Source organism: Dromiciops gliroides, chromosome 4 (genome assembly GCF_019393635.1).
Source record: "Dromiciops gliroides isolate mDroGli1 chromosome 4, mDroGli1.pri, whole genome shotgun sequence".
NCBI lineage: Eukaryota > Metazoa > Chordata > Mammalia > Microbiotheria > Microbiotheriidae > Dromiciops > Dromiciops gliroides.
Genome location: NC_057864.1, coordinates 363,799,054 through 363,822,986, shown reverse-complemented (window position 1 = coordinate 363,822,986; position 23,933 = coordinate 363,799,054).

The following is a 23,933-nucleotide window of genomic DNA, read 5'->3' as shown; positions in this document are numbered from 1 at the left end:
TTGATAGACATCCCTGTAATTTCTAGTTCCTTGCCACTACAAATGCAGGATCTTTCTCACAAACCCCAGAACACCATCCCTATGCCTTACTATTGTGGGCACTTGAAGCCATGATGGAGGGTAACCTGCTTCTATTGCACAAATAGCCAATTCCATCAATGAACTTATATTAACACCTACTTTGAGCAAGGTGCTACCTGCCGAAAATATACAGACAAAATAATAAATAAGTTATTTAAACTCAATCACTTTCATTCTACTAAAGGGTATAATATGTCCAATAGAAAGTAATTTAAAGAAAAACTCAAGAGCCAGCAACTAAGGGGATCAAAAATGCCTTAAAATAAGAGGTAGTACACAGACTTTCCTTTGAAAGAAGCCAGAGAATCTACAAGGAGGAAAGAAAAAGAAAAAGTATTCTAAACAAGGAAAAAATAGTTTTACAAACACACAGAGGTGGAAATTGGAAAGTCTAGATTAGAGAAACAACTAATGACCTAGCTAGGTGCCAGTCAGGTGGTATAATGGATAGACTGCTAGGCTTACAATCAGAAAGACTCCTCTTCATGAGTTCAAATCTTGCCTGAGACACTTCCTAGCTTTGTGACCCTGGGCAAGTCACTTAACCCTGTTTGCCTCAGTTTCCTCCTTTGTAAAATGGGCTGGAAAAGGAAATGGCAAACCTCTCCACTATCTTTGCCAAGAAAACCCCAAATAGGATCAAAAAGAGTCAGACACAGCTAAAAAACAATTAAACAACAAAATAGGCTAGTTTCTAGAACTGAGAATGTGTGAAAGGGAATGAATGATATGAAATAAAACTCAAAAGGCAGTTAGGACCTGACAGAGAGGTGGGTGACCCAAATGACACTTTGAGATATAAGTTTGCAAATATGGCTAAAGTGATTATTTCTTTAGGGAGAGTTGGGGGGGGGTTGTTTGTTTTTAATTTTTTAATAGGGGAGATAGGTAAGAGGAAAAAGAGAACCATCAATAGCAATGCCCAAAAACAAAGAAGAAAAGAGGTCCTCTGGAAAATCTTCCATGGGGCCTTCATATAGTATTCATGGTCATTTCACCTTCCAATGATCCTTTATTCTACATCCAAACTATCTCTCTTTTGAATCCATTCTCCACATATCACCAGGGCACCATTCTACTTAAAATCCTTTCAGTGGTTTCCTATTGTCCCTAAGAAAAAATACAAAATTCTCAGCTGGAAATTTAATTCCCTCCATAATTTATCTTCTACCTGCCTTTCTTTCATAATTTTATTTTATTTGTTATTCTGAACTTAACAAATATCACCAAATATGAGCATTTCCATAGGAAGAAAATAGAAAAAGATGATTGTAAATGCATAAATCTTTATTATATGTGACTTTGATTAAAGGGGAAAAAAGGATATAAGTAATCTAGTGTTAATTTCAAAGCTATCCTGCTTATCTATGACTCCCTCTGAACTTCTTTTCTGTACTTTCCAATGCTACCGGACAGAATAAAACAAGAGCATCTTGATTGGTTGTAGACAAAGAGAAATTGAAGACTAGAAAAAGAAAAAGAATAATTGAGGGAGCATCCTCCTGGAGGATACAGGAGGGAATGAATGGGACTAAGAATACAAGTAGAGTGAAAGAAAATTATTAAAAGACAATCCCAGGGGAGCTAGGTGGCGTGGTGGATAAAGCACGAGCCTTAGATTCAGGAGGAATTGAGTTCAAATCCAACTTCAGACATTTGACACATACTAGCTGTGTGACCCCTGAGCAAAGAATAAACATCTCCTAAAGGATATGAATAGACTTGGCCTTAAAGAAGCCCCTCTTTATAAGGAAAATTACTATTTATAAAACACTTGAATGTTTACAAAGTGCTTTGCATATTTTATCTCATTTGATGCTTACAACTCTAAGATTGATACTATTATTATCCCTATTTTACATATGAGGAAACTGAGGAGGATAGATGTTAAATGACTTACCTAGAGTCACATAGCTAATAAATATCTGATGTTGTATTTCAATCCGTCTTTCTGACTCCAAGTCCAGCTCTCTGTTATGCCACCTCTAATGATTCTACATCAGAAACCAGAGAAAAGGGGGGAAACATATGTATCATAAAGAGACATTATAAAACTTGAAATAGAAAAGACAATTGCAAGGGATCACTTCAAGTTTTCTCAGAAAAGTAAGAAGCATGGTCCTTTGCTGAGAAGAAAAATATAGGAGGTGGTACAGAAGGTTTTCAACTTATAGGAAAGTTTTCAACTCGCTATTTTGTGAAATGTGGTAAAGAGTAATTAAGGAAAAATACAGGATTTCCATGTAGCAGTGAGGCCTCAGATTTGATTAGATAATTTAAATGTGTAGAGAACCCAGTCAGCAAAGTTGGATGATATTTTCCCAGAAGTATTCAGCAATATATGAGTAGCAATGGAAAAGGAAGATAGTAGGGTTCACCTAGGGATAGTGTTCAGCAAGAGCTGCTGGCAAGAGGATAAAGGGCCAAGAGATCCAAGGGTAGCTAAGACTCTGTGGTTGAATTGGTCAACCATAGGGTAAATGCAGTAAAGAAAAGGAAGTGAATTCAAAGGAAGCATGGTAGATTAGGAGAATAGGGATGACATAAAGTCAATGGAGGGAAAATGTGTTTAGGAAGAGAGAATCAGAAAAAGATTAAAGGATATGAATTCACCATTGTTAAGAAGAATTTTAAAGTTCTAGATCATGGCATTATTATTGATGGTCACCTAGGGGAGAGGTGTCAAACTTGCAGGCGGCATGGGGTTTGCAAAACTTGTGAGTGCCAGGAGTCAGATTAAAATGTAATTGCTAATGTCTAACTAAATAAAAATGTAATATAACATAGATACTGTTAATATATAGGTTCCTAAGTTAATATGCAGACAACACAGGGTTTCCATTTCTACTTGAGTTTAATACCACTGATGTAGGGTATACCCATTCCTATGTGTGGCTGAAGTAAAAATGGTGGTCATTGGAGCTTAGGAGCTGGTGGACTCGGCCCAGGTCTTTTAATGGGACATCAATATGTGTAGTAAAGTTCCCAAATGGCAGAGATGGAAAAGATATATGTGAACCAAGTACTGATATCTGGAAAGAGAGGGGATGATCTAGAGGCTAGAAGTTGATGGTAGCTAGGTGACACAGTAGACAGAGCACTGGACCTGAAATATAAAGGATGAGTTCAAATCCAACATCAGTTATTTACTAGCTATATGACCAGGACAATCATTTAATTTCTAGCTGCCTCAGTTTTCTCATATGTAAAATGAGGATAATAGTCCTAGGAATGTTATGTATATCAAATGAGCTATTTGTAAAGTACTTTGCAAACCTTGAAGTGCTATACAAATACTATTCATTTTTAAGATGATAAGGAATTGGGCCGAGTGATAAAAATAGATGCAGTCAAACTCAGTGGTAGTAAGGTTGTTTGAGAGACAATGGCAAAGAACACTTTGTAAGTGTAATGATGGGCAAGGAAGAGTACCCAGTTCTGGAAAGGATGCAGTGGCTTCCTAGGAAAGAGCTCAGGATAATGGAGAATGGCAAATGGAAAAAGATCTAGGATAACGGGTAGTTTATTAATATAGAGCAGGAATCCAGAGGGTGCAAAAGGATGGGGGAACCAAAGAGTCCTATGGAGTATAATAGGCAGAGCTAAGTAGTTTGGAGCCTATATTTTAAGAAAGATAGACAGGGAGAGGAAATGTCACCACAGAAAATGTTGAGTTGGAGTCAGAGGGTAAATGGAGAAGAAGGCCAGGTATTTACCCACAATAGAACCGGAAGTGACTAGTTGATAGGACCCCACCCTTTTCTAAGATCCTTTGATAACTGAGCATAGAGTCAATTGTGTGTACTCAGGGCTTCAATTCATGGAGGGTGAGCATCTCTGAAAGTTCTGAGAGCTGGATGACAAAATAAGAATAACGTGATGATAGGTCCCAAGGGACTAGCTGAACTCACACTCCATATCTGCTCTATGTCCTTTATCCCTCTTGGTCAGGTATACCAAAAAGATGGTTATGGTGTCACAAGCACTCAGCCTCTCAATCTCTTCATCATTGGAAGTTCCCTGTCACCCCTACCATCAAATATCACTGGTTCTGAGACTCAGAAACATAGCTTAGAGATCTCTTTAAAACAGGTCATTTTCTCAACCCAACTGTTTGAGGCCTGAGATGGCCTAGATTCCCTTTTGGAGGAGAACCTCTCTTGCCACAGATACTAGTGATTGAGTACTTGAGAATGAATAGAATCTGGGACTTCACTCTTACTCCTCAAGGGGATAGGATCCCTTAATAAGAAGGACTGTATAATCAAAGAGTTAGAGTGAGAAAGGACCTTAAAGATCATCTAGTCGAAAACCTAGAGAAATGAACTGATGATATAAGGTGGAACAGGTATTAAATGACAAAACCATGATTCGAACCCAGGTCATCTGATTCCAAATCCAGTGATTTTCATACTGTACCATGTTGCTACTTGGAAACAAATAAACATTTGTTTGGCATTGTAGTCAGGAAGACTTGGGTGCCAGTACTACTTTTGACACATAATAGCTGTATGTCAACGGGCAAGATAACTAACTTCTCAGTACCCCCTAGGGACTGAGGGCAGCTATAGGGTACAGTGAATAGATTATGATGCCTGAAGTCAACAAGATTCCTCTTCCTGAGTGCAAATCTGGTATCAGATACCTACAAGCTATGTGACCCTGGGCAAGTCATTTAACTCTATTTGCCTTGGTTCTTCATCTGTAAAATGAGCTGCAGAAGGAAATGGCAAAACCACTCTATCACCTTTGCCAAGAAAAACCCAAAGGGATCAAGAAGAGTCAGAAATGACCAAAAATGGCTGAACAACAATAATAACCCCTATGGAGCTCTCTAAAATTATTACTATAGATCAATTGCCAGTTTACATTGGTATAAAGTGTTTCCATGCAGAGAGTTCCTTATATTGATAAAATTAGAGATCCAGACCAAAACAAGACAAACAAAAAGAAAAGATATAAAATAACTGCCTATAAATATGGGAGTCATTTCAAATTATATGGATCCACAGTCTGGCTTAATACTCAATCTATTGTGAAGCCCAGTTATGTGATAGGCATTACTGAAGACTGTTGAACCTGTTAGTTTAACTTTGGTGTTAGGATGAAGTAAGACACTAATAGTTCAATCAAACATTTAATAAAAGGAAGTATACTTAGTCTTAACATAGAAAACATATTCAATAAATTTACAGTAGTACTTAGCTCAGGTAATCATAACTCCTTGTCCCTTACCTCCTTATGGAAACATGCCTGATCATCAGAGCAGAATGTAGTGATTTCCATGGTCTCATGACATCTATCAAGTCTGAAAGGCACCAAATATATAGGAGTGAAATTTTTATGCTCTCAGATGACCAAGAAGCCATGTAAATATGGCCAGAAGCTACCAGGAAATTGCATCAAAGGAGGCAGAGGCGACAGCTTTGTTGACTTGGGGAGGTAAACTAACCTAAACCATGTTGCAGGGGAGGTAGAATTTTAGTCCTATATAAACCCTTCAAATCAGCATCTTCTGAGCACCCATCATACTATGAGACCTTGAAGCAAAAGAACATAAAAGTATTCCTCTGCTACAAGCAATCTGATTAATTTAGAAGACCGTCTTAGAACAGGTTTCCACTCACTTCTCTTCAATCAAACATGGACTTGTCAGAACAAAATTCAAAATCAGTATTTGAGTGATAAAAAAAGAGAGGATAAGAAATGCAAGTTCAAATTACATTACCAACTTAACCTATTGATGCAAAAAAAGAGAAAAAAAAAGACATCAATACAAGCTATCAATAGTTCCTAAAGAACAATAAATGGACAAAAATGGAAAAGATTTGTAAAGATTGCAAATTATTTTCTCACCAATGACAGCAAATTGGTCCATTTGTGGTGAATAAATGTGTTGGTCATTAAAAGAGGCATGTAGAAGTATAGACTAAGTAAGAATAGACTTTAGCATTTTGCCAATAAGGAAGTATACTGAAGTAACAAAATTAGATGTATTCACTGTGAAAGATAGATGGAGGAAGGGCAAGAGTAGCATAAAATGAATAGATATGGATATGATTTTTCGGATCAACACAGTAGAGGTAATTAGTACATAATGAGAAAGACAAATCTAGAGAAATATCCATTTGCCTAATGCATAATTGTCCCTTAATAAATGCTGGTTTAATTGAACTGAATTGAAATTAATCAAACTGAGAGATCTTCAAGCTTACCTCCCCCCCCTCCCATTTCTCTTTCTCCACCTTGTAGCTATCAGTAATGTGCCTGTGCTCTGCTGACAAAAGTGCTGGCTCCTCTTTCCTTATCCCCTTTCCACTACAGCTTCTTCCAATCTGTGCTATTTTTTGCTTAGTATGTCATACTGCTATGAGCTTCCCCCAATTTCCCATATTATTTTCAATTCCACTGAGATTATCTGACAGAAATTGAAAGAATGAGACAAAGCAAATAAAAGGTAGTTGTAATAGCTAGGGAAAGAGTTCATGTAAAAGATAGCATTTCAGTTGGGTTGTGAAGGAGAGGGATTATATGGGGTGGATGTGAGGAGGGAGCACATTCCAAGCATGAGGAATAACCAGCACAAAATCCCAAAGACTCAGGATACAGTGTTGTTTGTGAGGAATAGAGACAGGGCCTTTTTGGCTAGATCACAGAACAGAGAGGGGGAGGCATTTCTAACAAGATTGGAAAGAGAGGTTGGGGCCAGAACACGAAGGGCTGTAGAAGCTCAAAGCTGAATGGTCTGCATAGAAGGCACCACCCAAGTTATAGCCTCCAGTTCTAGAGCTGAGTAGCCTAGGGAATAACGGAGTGTGAGGCATGATCTGGATCAGAAATTTTCTATCAGATATTGTCTCCTTTGAATCCCTTCTTACCTTGGAACTTCCTGTAGAACCTGGAGCCTTCTTACTCTATAACCACCTTCTGCCCTTTTAGTCCCCTTCTATCATTGGTGAGTTAAGGATCCCAAAACACTTCTCCTTCATTCCTTGTTCTACTTCTGAGTCTCTGAACTTTTTCATAAGTCTCTTCCCCCCACATTTTAGCACCCTTTAATGTTTTATCTTTCCCCATTAGAACCTTTGTTCCTCAAGCACAGTGATTAGCTGTTTTTGTTACTATTGAGATTGGTATCCTTCACTCTGAGCACAGTGGCTGACCAGTAGTAAGCACTTAAAAATATTGGTTAAGTGCCTGCCTGGATCCATTGACTTCACCTCTCCTTCCCTAGGAGGAGCTACCAAGACACAATTTCCTATACTTGACAAGATTTCTTCCTAATATCTTTCTTTATGCAAAGAATAGAAATGAACTCAATGTAAAATACACACATTTTTTTTTTATTTTTTTTTTTTTAGTGAGGCAATTGGGGATAAGTGACTTGCCCAGGGTCACACAGCTAGTAAGTGTTAAGTGTCTGAGGCCGGATTTGAACTCAGGTACTCCTGACTCCACGGCCGGTGCTCTATCCACTGCTCCATCTAGCTGCCCCGACACATTTTTTTTAAATGTCATGAACTCTTCAGAGAAATAGTAGTAAAGAAATCAAAACAAGTAAATAAATAAATATGGGAAGAAGTACACAAGTGTTCATGTAGACAAAGTGAAGAGGATTTTTTTAAAAAAAGAGGAAAAAGGAAAATATATAATGATGGGAAAATTGCCTACTCTCTAAAAATATGCCCTTCTAGAAGTAACTAGGCAATAGGATGGAAAAAAAATTGAGTATAGCTAAATACACTTAAAATGTGTCATCTAAAATCACAATTGCTTTAATAAGTTTTTAGAAATAACAATGAAAATTATCCTAACTTAGCTGAGTTTCAAATAATATTTTAAATCAGTGATACATAATGTTGAAGAACTGAAAAATTACTCATGACTGAATCGCAGAATGTAGAAAAATATAATCTTTGCTGATAATCTTGATTATCTATCATACCAAAGACAAAGATCCATTAAACAAATACCACAATTCAGAGTAAAGCAGCATTCCTAAACCCTTTCCCTCCCTCATCATGCTTTCTTTCTCAATATTGACAATTTCAATTCCCTTGCTCTTTGACATTTTTCCAGTTCAGTTTTCAGAATTGTTGACAGACTTATGATTTTCAGTTTTGTCATGGGGAAATTAGGGTAGGGGGTAAGGGGTTTGGGGCTTGGGGTTCTTAGGAATCCCTCTTTAAAGAATTACACCCTCTTGCACACAAAAGCAATTAGAATAAGATAGTCATTTATTTGGGGCAAGGGAAGGGAAACCATGAAAGTCCTTGAACTTCTCATGCAGAGAAGGCATGGCACAGAGAGAGTGTGGCTCTGAGATACCAATCTCCTCGAGCAAGAGACAGGAAGATACTTTTATAGAGGACTGACAGGGGTGACCATCTGACTGGAAAGTTCTCTTAGTGAGGGAGGACTATCCCCCACCCATGGTGGCTGGAGGAGTTTGGTGAGGGGTGGCTGCAGATCTCAAAACACATCTCTCCTCAGGACACAAAGGAAGCAGCCACAACTTAATCTTATGGCCCCAGGGTTGAGGGAGACTAGAATGAAGGGTGGGGGTCCCGGAGCTAGGCTCAGTTTGATCTGGTTTCACTTATCTCTCTGGGCGTGTCTGTCCTCTGGTTTAGTTTCTCAAGGAGAAGGTTCTTTGATGTGCTCCATAGAAACTTCTGGGGTGTTCTGGTCACCATAACATTTTGATGAACAATTTTTTAAAAGTAACATGTTCCCAGATCATAGACACTGGAGGGGGGGGGGGGGGGGGGGGGTGGGGAGGAGGGAGGGAGTGGAGGGAGATTCCTATCCTCAAGGTGCTTACATTCTACTTGAGGAATACAACTTGCATAAAAGATATGTATAACACATGATAGAGTGTAGAAAGTTCCAAGGAAACTTTGAGAAAGAAGAGAATGTTTTCATTGGTGAGATTAAAAAAAGGTTTTTTAGAGGAAATGGAATTAAATAAACATTTATTAAGGAATAAGTATGTTGTTAGGTATTTAGCTACTTCTCTGGATTTGTATTCTCAATGTGTCTCTAGTGTGTAGAAAACAAAAATCATGTCCATATCTACTCATTATACTACTCTTGTCCTTTGTTCTCATCCATCCTTCATAATGAATCAACCTAAAATCATTTTTTCTACTTAATAGTAATTTTATTTTTTTCCAATTACATGTAAAGATAGTTTTCAGCATTCATTTTATAAGATTTGAGTTCCAAATCTTTCTGTCTCCCTCTCTCTCTTCCTCCTCCCTGAGACAGCTAGCAATCTGATACAGGTTATACATGCACAATCATGTTAAACTTATGGCCACATTAGTCATGTTGTGCAAGAAGAATCAAAATAAAAGGGAAAAATCATGAGAAAGAAAAGAAACAAAAAAAAAGTGAAAATAGTATGCTTCCACCTGCAGACTCCCATAGTCTTTCTTCCTGGATATGGAGAGCATTTTCTGTCATGAGTCTTTTGGAATTGCCTTGGATCATTGTATTGCTGAGAAGAGCCAAGTCTATCACAGTTGATCATTGCATAATGTTGCTGTTACTGTGTACAATCTTCTCCTAATTCTAGTCACTTCACTCAGCAACACTAACATCATTTCTATAGTGTACTTCACGATTAGCAAAATACAACCACCTGTTCATACTCATTCTGCCTTTTTCCATATTCTTTTGATGATCAATATATTTAATTCTTCAGAGAAGGAATTCCATGACAAAGCCATATATGACATATGAGGAGAGAGAAAATCACAGGCCAACATCTGTTGATGACTTCTAGAAGTCACCTATTCCAACTCAATCATTTTTACAGATGAGGAAACTGAGGTTAAGTGAGTGGCCTAAGATCCTACAAATAGTTAAGTGGCAGAGCCAGGATTCAGGCCTAATATTCCTGATATCAACTCTATTGTTCTTTGCATTGCACGGAAGCTGCTGCTCAATATTCACATATTCAGTCTGACTTTTAAAAATTCATTTTACTTTAAGATTTTCCTCTCTTTCCATTGAATTTATTATTTGACATTTTAGTTAGCTTTAGGAAAAGATATTGATATTATTCCCATATAGGGATATTTGTGATTTCATAAAACTCAACTTCTTATGAATTCCTAACAAAACAATGTAAATGTTTCCTCTTAAATTGGTTTCTGTCCTTTTTAATGTTGAAGATACATTTTTATTCCTGCTAAGTTACATTTTTTTAAAAACTCAGTTTGGAGTTTTTAATGGTGCACTTTTGAACTGTTATTTTTTTCTACTTAGCTCATTCTTTCTTCCCCTACATCTGTATGTACCTGATCCTTTTAATGATGATTGATGCACTCCTTAGCTTTCTGAGATCATACACTGAGATCATAGATTTAGAGTTGGAAAGGCCTTTAGAGGTCATCCTAGTCTAACCTCCCTCATTTGATAGTGTGAGGAAACTGAGGCTCAGCAGATTAAGTGTTTTGCCCCAAGGTCACACAGGTAGTAAAAGGGCGTTCAAAACCTGGTTTTCATCTCTTCAAACTCTTGCCTATTTTACAGTCTACTGGCCAGACTCCACATTTTCTTCTAACCTCCCCATTCCATTCATAGGCCTTTATTCCCTAAGGGTTCAATGTTAGAAACTGACCCTACTCATCACAGCCCATCTCACTTCAAATATTTATGGAGAAAAAAGAACCTAAGGTTATGGTAAATATCCCTATAGTGCTCTGTCACTGAGATGAATCTGTCATACCTCAGAACTTCTCTGAGCTGATGTTTGCAAATTACCGTGTGTGCTGTACTCCGTACACATAACTGAAAATCAATAGAAAGTTAATGGAAAGAAAATACCTTGGGGACTATCAGACTCTACCGATAGCAACTTAGCAGCAAGAGAGAAAACATTTTCAAGTTAATGGATAAAAACAGGATTGAAAAGTTGGAGAAAAAATGGATCACTTGTTTTATACGATGCTTAGCTTTAGGAGATCTATAACTAGACTTTAGGTTCAATATGTTTTCACTTTCTGATATGAAAAAAAAAATGTCTGTTTGGAGCACCTTGAGGGAAACATCCAGATTAAGATGATTCACTAGTGTACATGAGAAGATCCATATATCTTTCTTTCTAAGAGTCTTAAAAAAACAAACTCTCATCGGCGTGAATGTCTCCAGAATGATAGATGGAAAGAAAAGTTGGGAGGCAGGGAAGAAATAGCTTGGCTTGGGATTGCCCCTGGCTTATACTCTCCTCATCAGCATCCATAAAAGCTGATAAGTCTATGCTCTCAAATCATCTTCTTGATAGAAATAGTAATTTGGGGAACTTTGATTTCGAAATTTATATAGCACCATTTCATGCATTTCTTTTCCAAAAACCCTGTATCCAATTATACTGATCAAACTTTCATCCTCATCATCCCTGCCATCATCATTATTTTTGGGGGCAGCTACTAGATAAACCAGATAATCCTTATATCTATCTATATTTGCATATATATATATATATATACACACACACACACACACACACACACATACACAACACTACATACATACATCAAACTTCTTTTGATCCTCATAACACACCCTATGATTCATGACTGTGTCTATTTTGCAGATAAGAAAACCTTAAAATTGCCAGAAGTTGAATGACTGCCTAGGTCACACAGCTACTAAGTGCCAGAGGCAGATTCGAACTCAGGATTTCTAGACTCCAAGTTCAGTACCATTCTCTGAATGACCCAATTTGAACAAACTATATCTCTGTGTATTGCTGATACAACTAAAGCTCATTTTTTTCACTTTATGTTACTTAAAAGAAAAGAAAAAAAATATTCAAAGTCCTATTTTGAGTCATACCTTTCCTAACAGAAATAATGTTAACAATTACAATAGACACTTTGAATCTGAGTGATGACTGGAAATTTTAGCATTTAAAACATAATCAATGTACATGGATTTAGTAGGCACACTGTGAGGTGGGCACTATGCTAGGTGCAAGAGATACAAATCCAAAACAAAACAATCTTTACCTTCAAGGAGCCTACATTCTATTGCGGGAAATAGGATGTATATACTTAAGTAAATTCAAAATGTAGCTTCAAGTTCTTGTTAGTACTTTCATATACTACCTCAATCCCATATAAACCAGCAGGTTGATTCCCCAAACTCAGATAAACCCTTCTTTCCACACGGTTTCTAGGAGCAATCCTGAGAAGCTGAGGTATTTTTTCTTTTCAATTTTTAAAAATTCAATTTTATTATTTTTTAATTATAAGCATTATTATTATTATTTTATTTTCCCCTCTCACTTTCTCATTGAGAAAGAAATAAAAGAAAAAGGAAACCCTCATAGCAAATATACATGTCAAACAAAATAATTCCCACATTGAATATATCCAGAAATGTATGACATATTCAGTATGTTGAGTCTACCATGATTCTACCATGGGTCTACCACTCATGATATAAGTAGCCTATTTCATCATTGGTCCTCTGGAATTGTGGATGATCCTTACATTGATCAAAGCTGTTTTTACAATGTAGTTGTATAAATTATTTTTTGTAAAAAAAATTTTAAATATCTTTTAAAAAGGGGGGAGCAGCTAGGTGGTACAGTGGATAAATCATTGACCTTGGATTCAGGAGAACCTAAGTTCAAATCCAGCCTCAGATGCTTGACATTTACTAGTTGTGTGACCCTGGGCAAGTCATTTAACCCTCATTGCCCCAACAACAAAAAAAGTGTATATATATATATATATATATATATATATAATATATATATATATAGATATATATATATATAATATATATATATATTTGCTCTGATCATTTCAGGTCCATATCTATTCATTGATGTTTTCCAGAGCTTTCTGAAATCATCCCTTTCATCATTTCTTTTGTGTCCAGCTTCAAAGAAGACAGCTGGATTTTTTGTGCAGCAACGAGGGTTAAGTGACTTGCCTAGGGTCACACAGCTGGTATCAAGTGTCTGAGGCTGGATTTGAACTCAGGTCCTCCTGAATCCAGGGGCCAGTGCTTTATCCACTGCACCACCTAGCTGCCCTCCCCTTCATCATTTTTTGTGCAATGATAGTATTCCATTACATTCATGTACCATAATCTGATCCATTCCCCAGTTTATGACACCTCTTTATCCTCTAATTATTTTATACTCCACTTAAAAAGCTGCTATACATAGTTTTATATAAATGGGTCATCTTCTTCTTTCATCTCTTTGGTATATAGGCCTGCTAATGGCAGAATTGGGGTCAAAGAGCTTTTGGAACATGGTTGCCAAACTGCTTTCCATAAGTTACTAGACCAATTGATAGCTCTACCCACATTTAATTAATATGCTGTTTCCCCACAGCCCTCCAATATTTATTATTTTCCCTATTATTATTCTGCTTTGGCCAATCAAATAAGCTGAGGTGAAACCTTGGAGTTGCTATTATTTACATTTCTCTACTTTTTAGGGATTTGGAGCACTTTTTCATTTATCTATTAAAAGCTTTAATTTTTTTTATGGAACAATGAGGGTTAAGTGATTTGCCCCGGGTCACACAGCTAGTAACTGTCAAGTATCTGAGGCCAGATTTGAACTCAGGTCCTCCTGAATCCAGGGCTGATGCTATATCCACCTAGCTTCCCCACTTAAAGCTTGAATTTACTTAAAAATACTATCAGTTCATAACTTTTGACTATTTATGAATTAGAGAATGGTTCTTGTCTCTCTTTTTTTTTTTTGTAAAATTAACCAGTTTCTTATGGACCTTGAAAAATGAGACATATATCTGAGAAATTTGCTTAAAGACATTTTTATCCCAATTTTTTTCTAATTTTAGCTAGTTTAGTGTTATTTGTGTAAAAACTTTTTAGAAAACATTATGTTGTCAAAATTGCCTTCTTCGTGTTCTATAATCTTCTATAATTGTTGTTTGGTCATAGAATTTTCCCAGTTCATAGATCTGAAAATAATTTCTTCCTTACTACTCTAATATGTTTCTGATAGGCCTTTTTTATTTGCAAGTCATGTTTTCATTTACAGCCTATGTTAGTAGATGAAATGACATGTTCTAAATTGGTTGGGAGTGCTTTTCAATACTCTTATTCAGGAGCCTCAATTTAATGTGTTCCCTGCCAATATCAACTGACCAGTTACTATCTAAATATCAATTAAGCAATTGATACCAATTAGCATTTTAAAGAATTATCCAATAGGAAAGTCTAATAGGAAAAAAAAAAGTATAAAACCTAATCCCAAATTAGAAGTGTACTTTCCTCTCTACACATCCATTCGATCCCCAGGGAAAGTATACGTAAAAGAATTACAACTAACTATTCCTCCTACCAAGTTCACTTCTGAGTATGGCATAGGCTTATGAACAAGTTATTTCCTTGATTCAGAACATCACATCTTCATCACCAGATCAGTTTACCACTGGGCTAGTGAAGCCTGTCATTCCTCTGTGCCAGGTTACTCACCAGATTTGGCTGCTGCAACTACCAGCCACTCTGTTTCTGAAGTCTAATTGCTGGAAATCCGGTGCTTCTTCAAACCTTTCAAAGCTTACAAAGTTATAATATGGTCTGCTCCAACTCTAATATTCATTCACCTAAGATAAAGAAAGAATAGACGCAGCCAAAAGAAATAGTAGTGGCAAATATTCATGGCCACATGGGAGCAATGTGGATGCCAGCCCAGCTGATTCAGGAGGTTCGCGTTGAAAAGAACACAAAAATGAATTATTTATCTAATCAATGTAAGGATTTCTCCCACCAATGAAGATAACAATCCACCCCCATCTCTTGTCTTCTGGGACTCCTATTATAATATAACTTATGAAACATATGTAATCCATATATACAATACTTAGTACCAATTTAGATCCTTTCTCCTTAGGATGTCAATGTATTTAAGCAATGTATACCCATTACATTAATACTTAAATTTGACAAGGAAGACTATTAAGCCTTATTTGTACCATTTATGCAGTATAACTAAAACTTATTTCACAAAGAAAATCAGTGCCAAGGCTAGGAAAATAAACCAGAAATTCTTTACTCAACATCCTTTTATATTCCTTTTTTTTTTGGCTTCAAATTTCTATAATATGGCCCAACATTCAATTATCTGAGTGGACTACACATACTTTACAAACTGGACACCAACTTGCTGCCTTCCTTCATCACTCAGCCAGAATCTGAGCTGCCAACTGGAGAGGCAAGCTGGGAACAATTCAGTATCTGGCATTGAAAGTTGATGTTTGTGTTTGTGTGTGTGTTTGTGTGTGTGTGTTTGTGTGTGTGTGTGTGAACACTCACTCATGTGCACATGCAGAAAAAGAAAAAAAATTAGGAGACAGTATATTTCTAACAAAGACCAAAGCTAAATAATAATTAATTTAAGATTACTTATTGGTTTGATATTATTGTGCTTCTCCTACCAATCAAGAGACAATTTTTGGTTCACATCTCATCCATAATCAATCATTTATGGAATTACTCCTCAACAACATAAAAAACATATTTACTCATGTTATGAAGACAATTGCCCCTTTATGGAGAAAAAGCAAATTGGCACTGGGTCTCTTGTTTCAGAATGGATACTTGAAGATCTCAACTTCTAATGAATCTTTTAATAAAGGCCCCATAAGCACACACATCCAAAATGAACACAGTGGGGCCCAGAATATCTGCTCCATTTCAGTCAATTAAAAAGACTATCCATATCACAACCAGATTGATCTAGTCATGGCAATTTTCAGGAAAGTTTGGGTTGTTTGTACAATAGCCAACTAACTTTACCCTACATCAATTCAGTCATTTCAGCAGAGACAGGATCAAAACAGTCTTTGCAGTGAATATAAAAAGATAATGATAAGTAGTCACAAGTACTCAGATTCTCACATCACAGCTGTAGAATTTTTTAATTCCTTGGAAACCCATATAAAAATGGGCTTTTTAGGTGCAGCTAGGTTGGCACAGGGGCTAAAGCAACCGGCCCTGGATTCAGGAGGACCTGAGATTCAAAATCCGTCCTCAGAGACACTAGACACTTACTAGCTGTGTGACCCTGTGACAAGTCACTTAAACCCTCAAGACTCGATCAAAAAAACAAAGTCAGTCAGCAGTCCAGTCGGTAGTGATCGTGGGGAGTGTGATCTCCTGTAATGCTAGGTTGCTGAAGGAGTTGGTGGTCTGGGCAAGGTAAATATTTTCTATTCCCAAGCTTCCTGGTGTCCAGGGGTTAGACTGTCTCCACCACGTTTTAAAGGGAGATGGCAGTCAAAATGATTGGATCCACTTCATATTTGCTGCTTCCTATATTTCCTTCGGTTGCCTGGTTTCTTCAATTAGGCTAGCTCTCCTGCCTGTCACTGGTCAGTGTGTATGGTTTTTGGCAGAGGTGCCAGGCATAGCAGTACCCTTCTCCATAAGGATTGTTTCCCTTTGATGATACCTGCATGGACAGGATGGAAAAAAAAGAACTGGGGTGGGGGGGTGTTGGTGAGGGGGACAGAAAGGATTTTGGTCCCATGTTTCTATACTATCTCCATGAGAGGAGAGCTAAGTAGTAGGAGTTTGAACTGCTAGGTTATGTGCTACCTCCTGTCTCTGTATCAGAGTACCTTGTTATTACAGCAATTTGGGAATTATTTCCTTCCTCTCTGATTTAACTTGCAGTTCTTTAGAATGCATATTCTTGACTGAAGTAGGAGTTTTCTCTATTTGTTCATTCTACAACTTCCGTTTATTGATTAAGGCTTTGCACCAGGGCCAAGAACTGTTCCCTACTGCACTGGCTGCCTCTGGTCCAAACTCTGCAGTGCCAGAGTGGGATAAAAAAATAGGGGGCCTAGACCTACACCTATGAAGTCTCGAAGTGGCTGGCTATAGTTCCTGGTAAGGAGGCCTCTTGGGTCAGGCCACTGCTTTCTTCCACAGCCCTGACCTAGCACTAAGAGCTGGAAGCAAAGATGATATAAAAATCTACTCACTGTTCAAGTTTACAGCTTGAATCTTTTTCCAGGGCTTCCTCTGACCCTAATTATTCTGGCTTTGTTTAACTATGAGCCAGAGATCTCCAGCTTCAGATTTCCACCTCTAGAGCCCCTGGTCCAAATTAGGCTGGCTGTAATGCAATCTCCTACATTGCTTCCAGACCTAGTTGTGCTGTCCTCTGCCATGTCTTTGTCTGATCAGCTACTTACAGATCCTCAGTTTCAGATATTGGACCCATGAGTGGCAAAGTGGCAAAGATATCACTATCTTCAGGTTATCACTTAGGGGGTCCCCAGTGCCTTGTCCCCTCATCAAACTGTCCTACTTCCTTATGTAATCATTTACTAGGACATCCAGGACTTCACACTGGTCTCTAGGTCATCCTCAGGCCCCCAGGTTGCTGCCTTAGCCCAGTTTTCCTACATGCATGCCTACAGCAGCCCTTGTTTCCAGACTTGATCACCTTATATCCTACATTGTGAGATATAGGCATGAGCATTTTTCCTCTTAGGTTAAGCAACATAAATCTATTTCTCTCTTTTATGTGACATCCCTTCAAATGAATGAAGACAGCTATCATGTTCCTTAATCTTCTCTTCTACAACCTAATCATTCTCAAGTCCTTTCAAGAGATCTTTATATGGTATTGTATGATTGGAATGATGCCACCTGCTGGAAACTTACTGTAGAAAACTCCGCCATGAGGAGAAGGCCTCTGAGGGCAAGCCATACAGTCAAGGTCCTTAGCATCAGGAAGTGATGTTTGCTCATGGGGTACTGTCTATCAAGGCTACCAGCCAATCAACCTGAGGAGCCTCCCATTTCTGGGAGGAGGACACAAAGTAGGAAGTGGACGCTGGCGGAGGCGTTTTGTCTCTTTTGGTTCTTGACCTCGCCATGGTGGATCGGATGATAGGGGTCTCTTAGAAATAATTAGATTTTTACCTTTCTCTCTGATCCTAATTCTCTTTAATAAATACTTAAACACTTAAATTACCTCTAGCTAAAGCTTATAATTTACTGGCAAACACTCATTAGATATTTTAGACAGACTAGCTAGAATTTAGCCCCTTACAATATGGTCTCCAGTCCTTTAAGCACTTGGTTCCCATGGTCTTCCTCTTTGGAACAGGACCATCAAATGAATGCATATAAGATACTAAGGGGTTTTTTTAAATCATTTTCCAAAAAAAAAAAATTTTTTTTTTAAAAACTAAAAGTCCAATACTAGTACAAGAAAAAAAAATCGTGTAACAAAGTACAAACTGATAGCCCCATTTATGTCAAGTCATGTCCAATACACCAAATTCAGTAAAGCACATTTGGACAGTGCTTGGCTTCTCTGTAAATAAGACTTGACCTGTAATATTATCCCATCCATAAAGCCTGAAAAGCTCTGTTGCTGGAGTCATATTGGCCTACTGGTTGCCACTTATTTGTCAAAAGGCCAGGAAGGTATCAAGTCTCTTGGCTGATAGTTTTCCAAAGGCTACATTTTCCCTAGGGTAAATTTGATCACCTCATTACAAATCTCTCTCCCTTAGAGAGAATAATATAGCTTAGAGGAATGCTAAACTATCTGGCTATATATATGTATATTTATACATGTGTCTATATACATGTATACATAAATGTACATATGTGTATATATACATATTTGAAGGTTGGAACACTAAGAGTGGTTATCTATAACTGGACAAGAACAATGCATGAACACCTATCATTTTCCTACTGTACACATCTCAAGATTGGTATTTGATTTCCAATCATGGCTATTTGTTAAACCCATCAGTTCCAAATCATGTGTTTCAGACTCGCTAGTGACCATAACTACTTTGCTTAAAGTGGATCATGCAATTCCTGATTGCTCTGTGCAATCATTGTCTCCACTTATCATTCTTTCACGATAGCCCACTTGCTAGAAATTTGTTCATACATTTTTATGAGCAAGAAAAGATCGCACAAAGTTTGAATGGATGGAAAGAGGGATGAGTCAAGGAGTGGAAAGTCCTTTAAAAGTTCCTACATTTTGGGGCAGCTAGGTTGGCACAGTGGATAAAGCACGAGCCTGGATTCAGGAGGAACTGAGTTCAAATTTTACCTCAGACACTTGACAATTACTAGCCTTGTGACTCTGGGCAAGTCACTTAACCATCATTGCCCCACCCCACCCCCCAAAAAACCTTCCTACAGTAAAGAGAAAAAAACCAAAAAAGAAAACAAAAACCAGTGATCTGGTCATATAAAAACTAATGTTCATATAGTGCTTCACATTTTATCTGTATCATCTAATTTAAGCATCACAATCATTCTGTGATGTAGAATTACAGGTATTATAATTCCCATTGTACAGATAGGACTTGGTTAACTACTTTGTTCAAGGTCACACACCAAGGCAGCTTTGAACCAAAGTCTTCCTGACTTGAAATCTAGCATAAAATCTGTCACCATGTCTCCTAGAGAAAAAAAAAAAAAGATTTCTGGAGTAAACCCAGTTTTCTAAGAATTCAAGGAGAATACAGGAGAAAAGGGGGGAGGAAGATCATCTAGATTTACATAAACTAGGAAGTGTGCACAGCAACACTTTCTCAGAATTCTTGGTTTTCTGTTTCCTCTGCCCCTTGGGGGGAGGGGTGAGAAACACCTTCCTAGAGTACTTTAAGGACTTGGAGCTTGGCCAGGAAGGATAAGCCAGCTCTCAGATCCCATGCTTTTCCTTCCAAGCAGCATAAAGAGCATCTTTGAAAGAATGAATGTAACTTCACAACTTTAGCATGAAAGATTATCTGGAAATACTACATGGGTTACTTACGCAAATGATTTATTTCTGTGTAGATCCTTAGAACCCTCCTTCTATTGTTTTTCTTAACAGGAAAGGGGAGCAAAATGGTTAACTAGTCATAGAAGAATTCCAAGCTCAAGTCAAAGAAGATAAATCTCCTTCACCGTTCTTACCTTCAGGGCAGGACAGCAGGCTAGTACACGAACTCTTTCCCAACTATCACAGTTAAGCTAAGTACATTCAATAGTGTGGGACAAGTATTGTCATGTCCCGTCTACCTTATTTAGCATCAGGCTACAATGAAAAATGATAGATCTGAAATGTTTTTCAAACATTGCAGCATTTTAGGTTGTTGTAAACATGGCCACTTGATATTAGATGACACTAAATGGCTCCTCAGTTAGCATCAGTTGAAGAAATGCTAACTTTCTGGTAACCAAAGAACCTTTCATACCAGTATTATCACTAAGTTTCCCATCCTGATGTGAATCTTCTAACAGGGGCAGTGATGAATGGGTCACCCTTAGCTTTTATGCCTCTAATCACAAGGAAAATACTTAACAGGAACCAAAAAGTGAGGGGGCTTTTTCTTAGTACTAACAGAAAGCAAAAAAAAAAAAAAAACTCCACTTAAGAGATTTATTGTTTACCTTAATAAGATTAGATCATTCATAAGATTGTAGCAAAGATTTTTATGGTAAATCTATTTTCCTATCAAGATGAAAACATACAATGTTCCAGAGGACCTGAAATTCAGAAAGGTCATTTGAAGAAGGAGAACAGTGTCTTTTTGTTCTACACCAAACCTTTCATCCTAATTTATGAACCACTCTTGCAGTATTTTATTTTGTAGGTGAGTAGACTGACCTCCAGTCTCCTCTCTGTGGCTCTTCCTCTCTCTGGTTTGCCTCACTTATCCAATTTACACCCATGCTGGCAGGTACAAGGATGTAAGAATTGAAGCAACTGCTAGAACTAAACTCTCACAGGGTTCTAGAGGTAATCTCCAAGATTACCTCTAGTAATAGTAAGTAGAAGTATAGTAATAGTAAGTAGAAGTAATAGTAATAGTAAGTAGAAGCAACTACTCTCTTACTATGTACCTTATATGAGAGTAGTTCCTGGGCCCCTATTATGCTTACTATTTAACAAATCAGCCAGCTGACTCCAATAATTCAAAAACAACCCCCCACACACACACACACACATACATACATACATACATACATACACAAAATCCCTCACTAAACAGAAGTCAAGCAAGAATAATTATAACATTTTATTCATAAACCTAAGGCTCACTCTCCCACCAGGGAATACCAGAGCGCTCATGTGGGAGAGCAGCTCCAAATTTGATGTACCATTGTAATCAGGACCATGAGTAGGAATTTCATGGGCTCAGAGAAGATCATAAAATCTGGAAATGCAAGTTTTGGAGTCTTTTCCTCAGGAATAGTCCACACAAAAGTATGTTGATGGTCATGACATCATTATTAGACAGGACATTGCTACTAAGCAGGGTGGCTCCATGGATGGTCTCTTCTACTACCCAGATGACCTATTCTGGGGCATGAGCAGAGCAACTTCTCTGTTGGGCTGGGCTGGGCTACTTTGCATTGCTGCTAAGGTGCTCATTCAGAAAGAGCAGAGACCCTTAGGGTGGATTTGCAGAGCTTTCCCATTTCTCCTCTGGCTGGGCACTGAGGGGTTTCTCTCTCCCAGGAAGCAGGCAGCACAAATAGTAGAAAGGTAATAAAGTATTTCTATCACTAATCAGCTCTTCTAGGCAACAGATGGCAATGCAAAGAAAGTGGTAAAAAAACCTTTTTTTTGTTGCCAGTCAGTTCTTCCATGCAGCAGGTTGCAGGCAGAAAGAAGGAAGGCTTTTTGTCCATCCACCAATCATTTCTGTGGTCTTTTCTAATATCCTTGTCCTTACCAAGGAAGGAGCCCTCTACTGAAAGATCTCACTTCTAGTTCATGGTGATTAGCAAAGTCCTGTATTCTGCTGGTTAAATCATAACCCAGAAATGTACATTGTGCAATAATCACAAATTGTGCTGGGATTCAGAGTTTCATGGTGATTAGCAAATGCCTTATTTCTGCTGGTTAAATCATAACTCAGAAATGTACATTTGTGCAATATTCACAAATTAGTGTGGGGATTCAGAGTTTCCCAGCTATCAACTCTGAAGGATTCTTGTCAGTTGTGCACATCTGAAACTAGGAAACAGAACAGGGAAGCCACAAAGAAGATAAAGTCCACTTTATACTGAGTATCTTGTCTTAGGCTTCTTTCTTAATGTTTCTCCAATACATCAAGTTATATTGTTTGAGGGTTGTGAGGTTTTTGTTCTTTTCTACTAGCAAAATTGTCCAAATCTGAAAGCACCACATTGTTACATTTTCAAGTCATGTTATATAGTGAAAAACAAGAATTCATTTTAGAGGATGCCTACTGAAGTCATACATGAAACTTATATCCCCTTTATAATTCCCACTACTACTGCCCTAATTCAGACCATTATTATCTCTATCCAAAGGTATTGTAATATTCTCTGAACTATTCTCCAATTGATTGATGTAAGAGTTGAAGCAACTGCTAGAACTCAACTCTCACAGGGTCCTAGAGGTAATCTTGGAAGCAGCTACTCTCTTACTTTGTACCTTATATATGAGAGTAGTTCCAGTCTCTTCCTTCCCCATTCTATGTTTCTGGTGGTTGCCAAAGCCATCTTTCTAATGCACAACTTTATCACATCCTTTTTCACCCACTCAAAAACCATGGAGTGGTTCCTCATTGCTGGTTAATTAAATTACAAAGTTATTCATCTGATATGGAAGATCCTCCATAATCTGGCTCCAACTCACTCTTTTAAAAAGATTTCACAGGGGCAGCTAGGTGGCACAGTGGATAGAACAATGGCCCTGGAGTCAGGAGGACCTGAGTTCAAATCCGGCTTCAGACCCTTGACACTTACTAGCTGTGTGACCCTGGGCAAGTCACCTAACCCCAATTGCCTCAACAAAAACAAAAACAAAAACAAAAACAAAAAAAAGATTTCCCTATGCTTCCTTTTCAAGTACCACACTATATCCCAGCCAACTTGGCCAATTCCCTGACTTCATCTTTCCCTCTTCTACCTCGATATCTTTGTTCATTCCATTCAACAAAATTTAATTTCATTCAACAAAATATTTCTTTAGTAGGTTCTACTATGTGCCAGTCAGTGTGCTGAAGTCCAGTGATACAAAGACAAAAATGAAAATGGTTTCTGCCCTCCAAGACCTACATTCTACTGAAGGAGTTCAAATTCTATTGGAATATACTGCCACCTTTAATATTTGAAGGAATCTCTACCCCCTCACTGCTACTTCTCTCATTCTACTGATATCCTCTCTTTTTTCAAAGTCAACCTCAGATGCCACACTCTTCATAATGCCTTCCCTAACTCCTGAACTGCCCCCCTATACCCAGCTCAAATAATAATAATTCCCATTTATGTAATAATTCAAGGCAAAGGGGAAGGGAATATGCATTCGCCTACCATGTATCACTGTACTAAGCAATTTTTAGAAATATTATCTCATTTGATCCTCACAACAACCTTTCAAATTAAGTGCTGTTATTAGCCCCATTTTACAGTTGAGGAAACAGGCAAATAGAAATTAAGTGACTTGTCCAGAGTCACACAGCTATGTCTGAGGCTAGATTTGAAGTCATGTCTTCCTGAATCCAGGTCCAGTGCTCTATCCACTATGCCACCTAGCTGCCTAAATATGAAGATGAAGAAACTGGGACAGATGTCACAGGAGTTTTTCAGAGTCATACAACTACCATTAGTCAGAGATTGAACTTAACTCTGGTCTCCTTAAGAGTGTCAAGGGAACTAAGTAGTACAGTGGATAGAGTGCCTTGGGTCAGACTGAGCTCGAGTTCCTATCCATCCTCAGACACTTAGCAAGTCAATTAATCTGTTTACCTCAGTTTCTACATCCGTAAAATGGAAATCAATAGCACCTATCCCCCATGGTTGCATGGCATATAATAAGTACTAAACATTATTGTTTT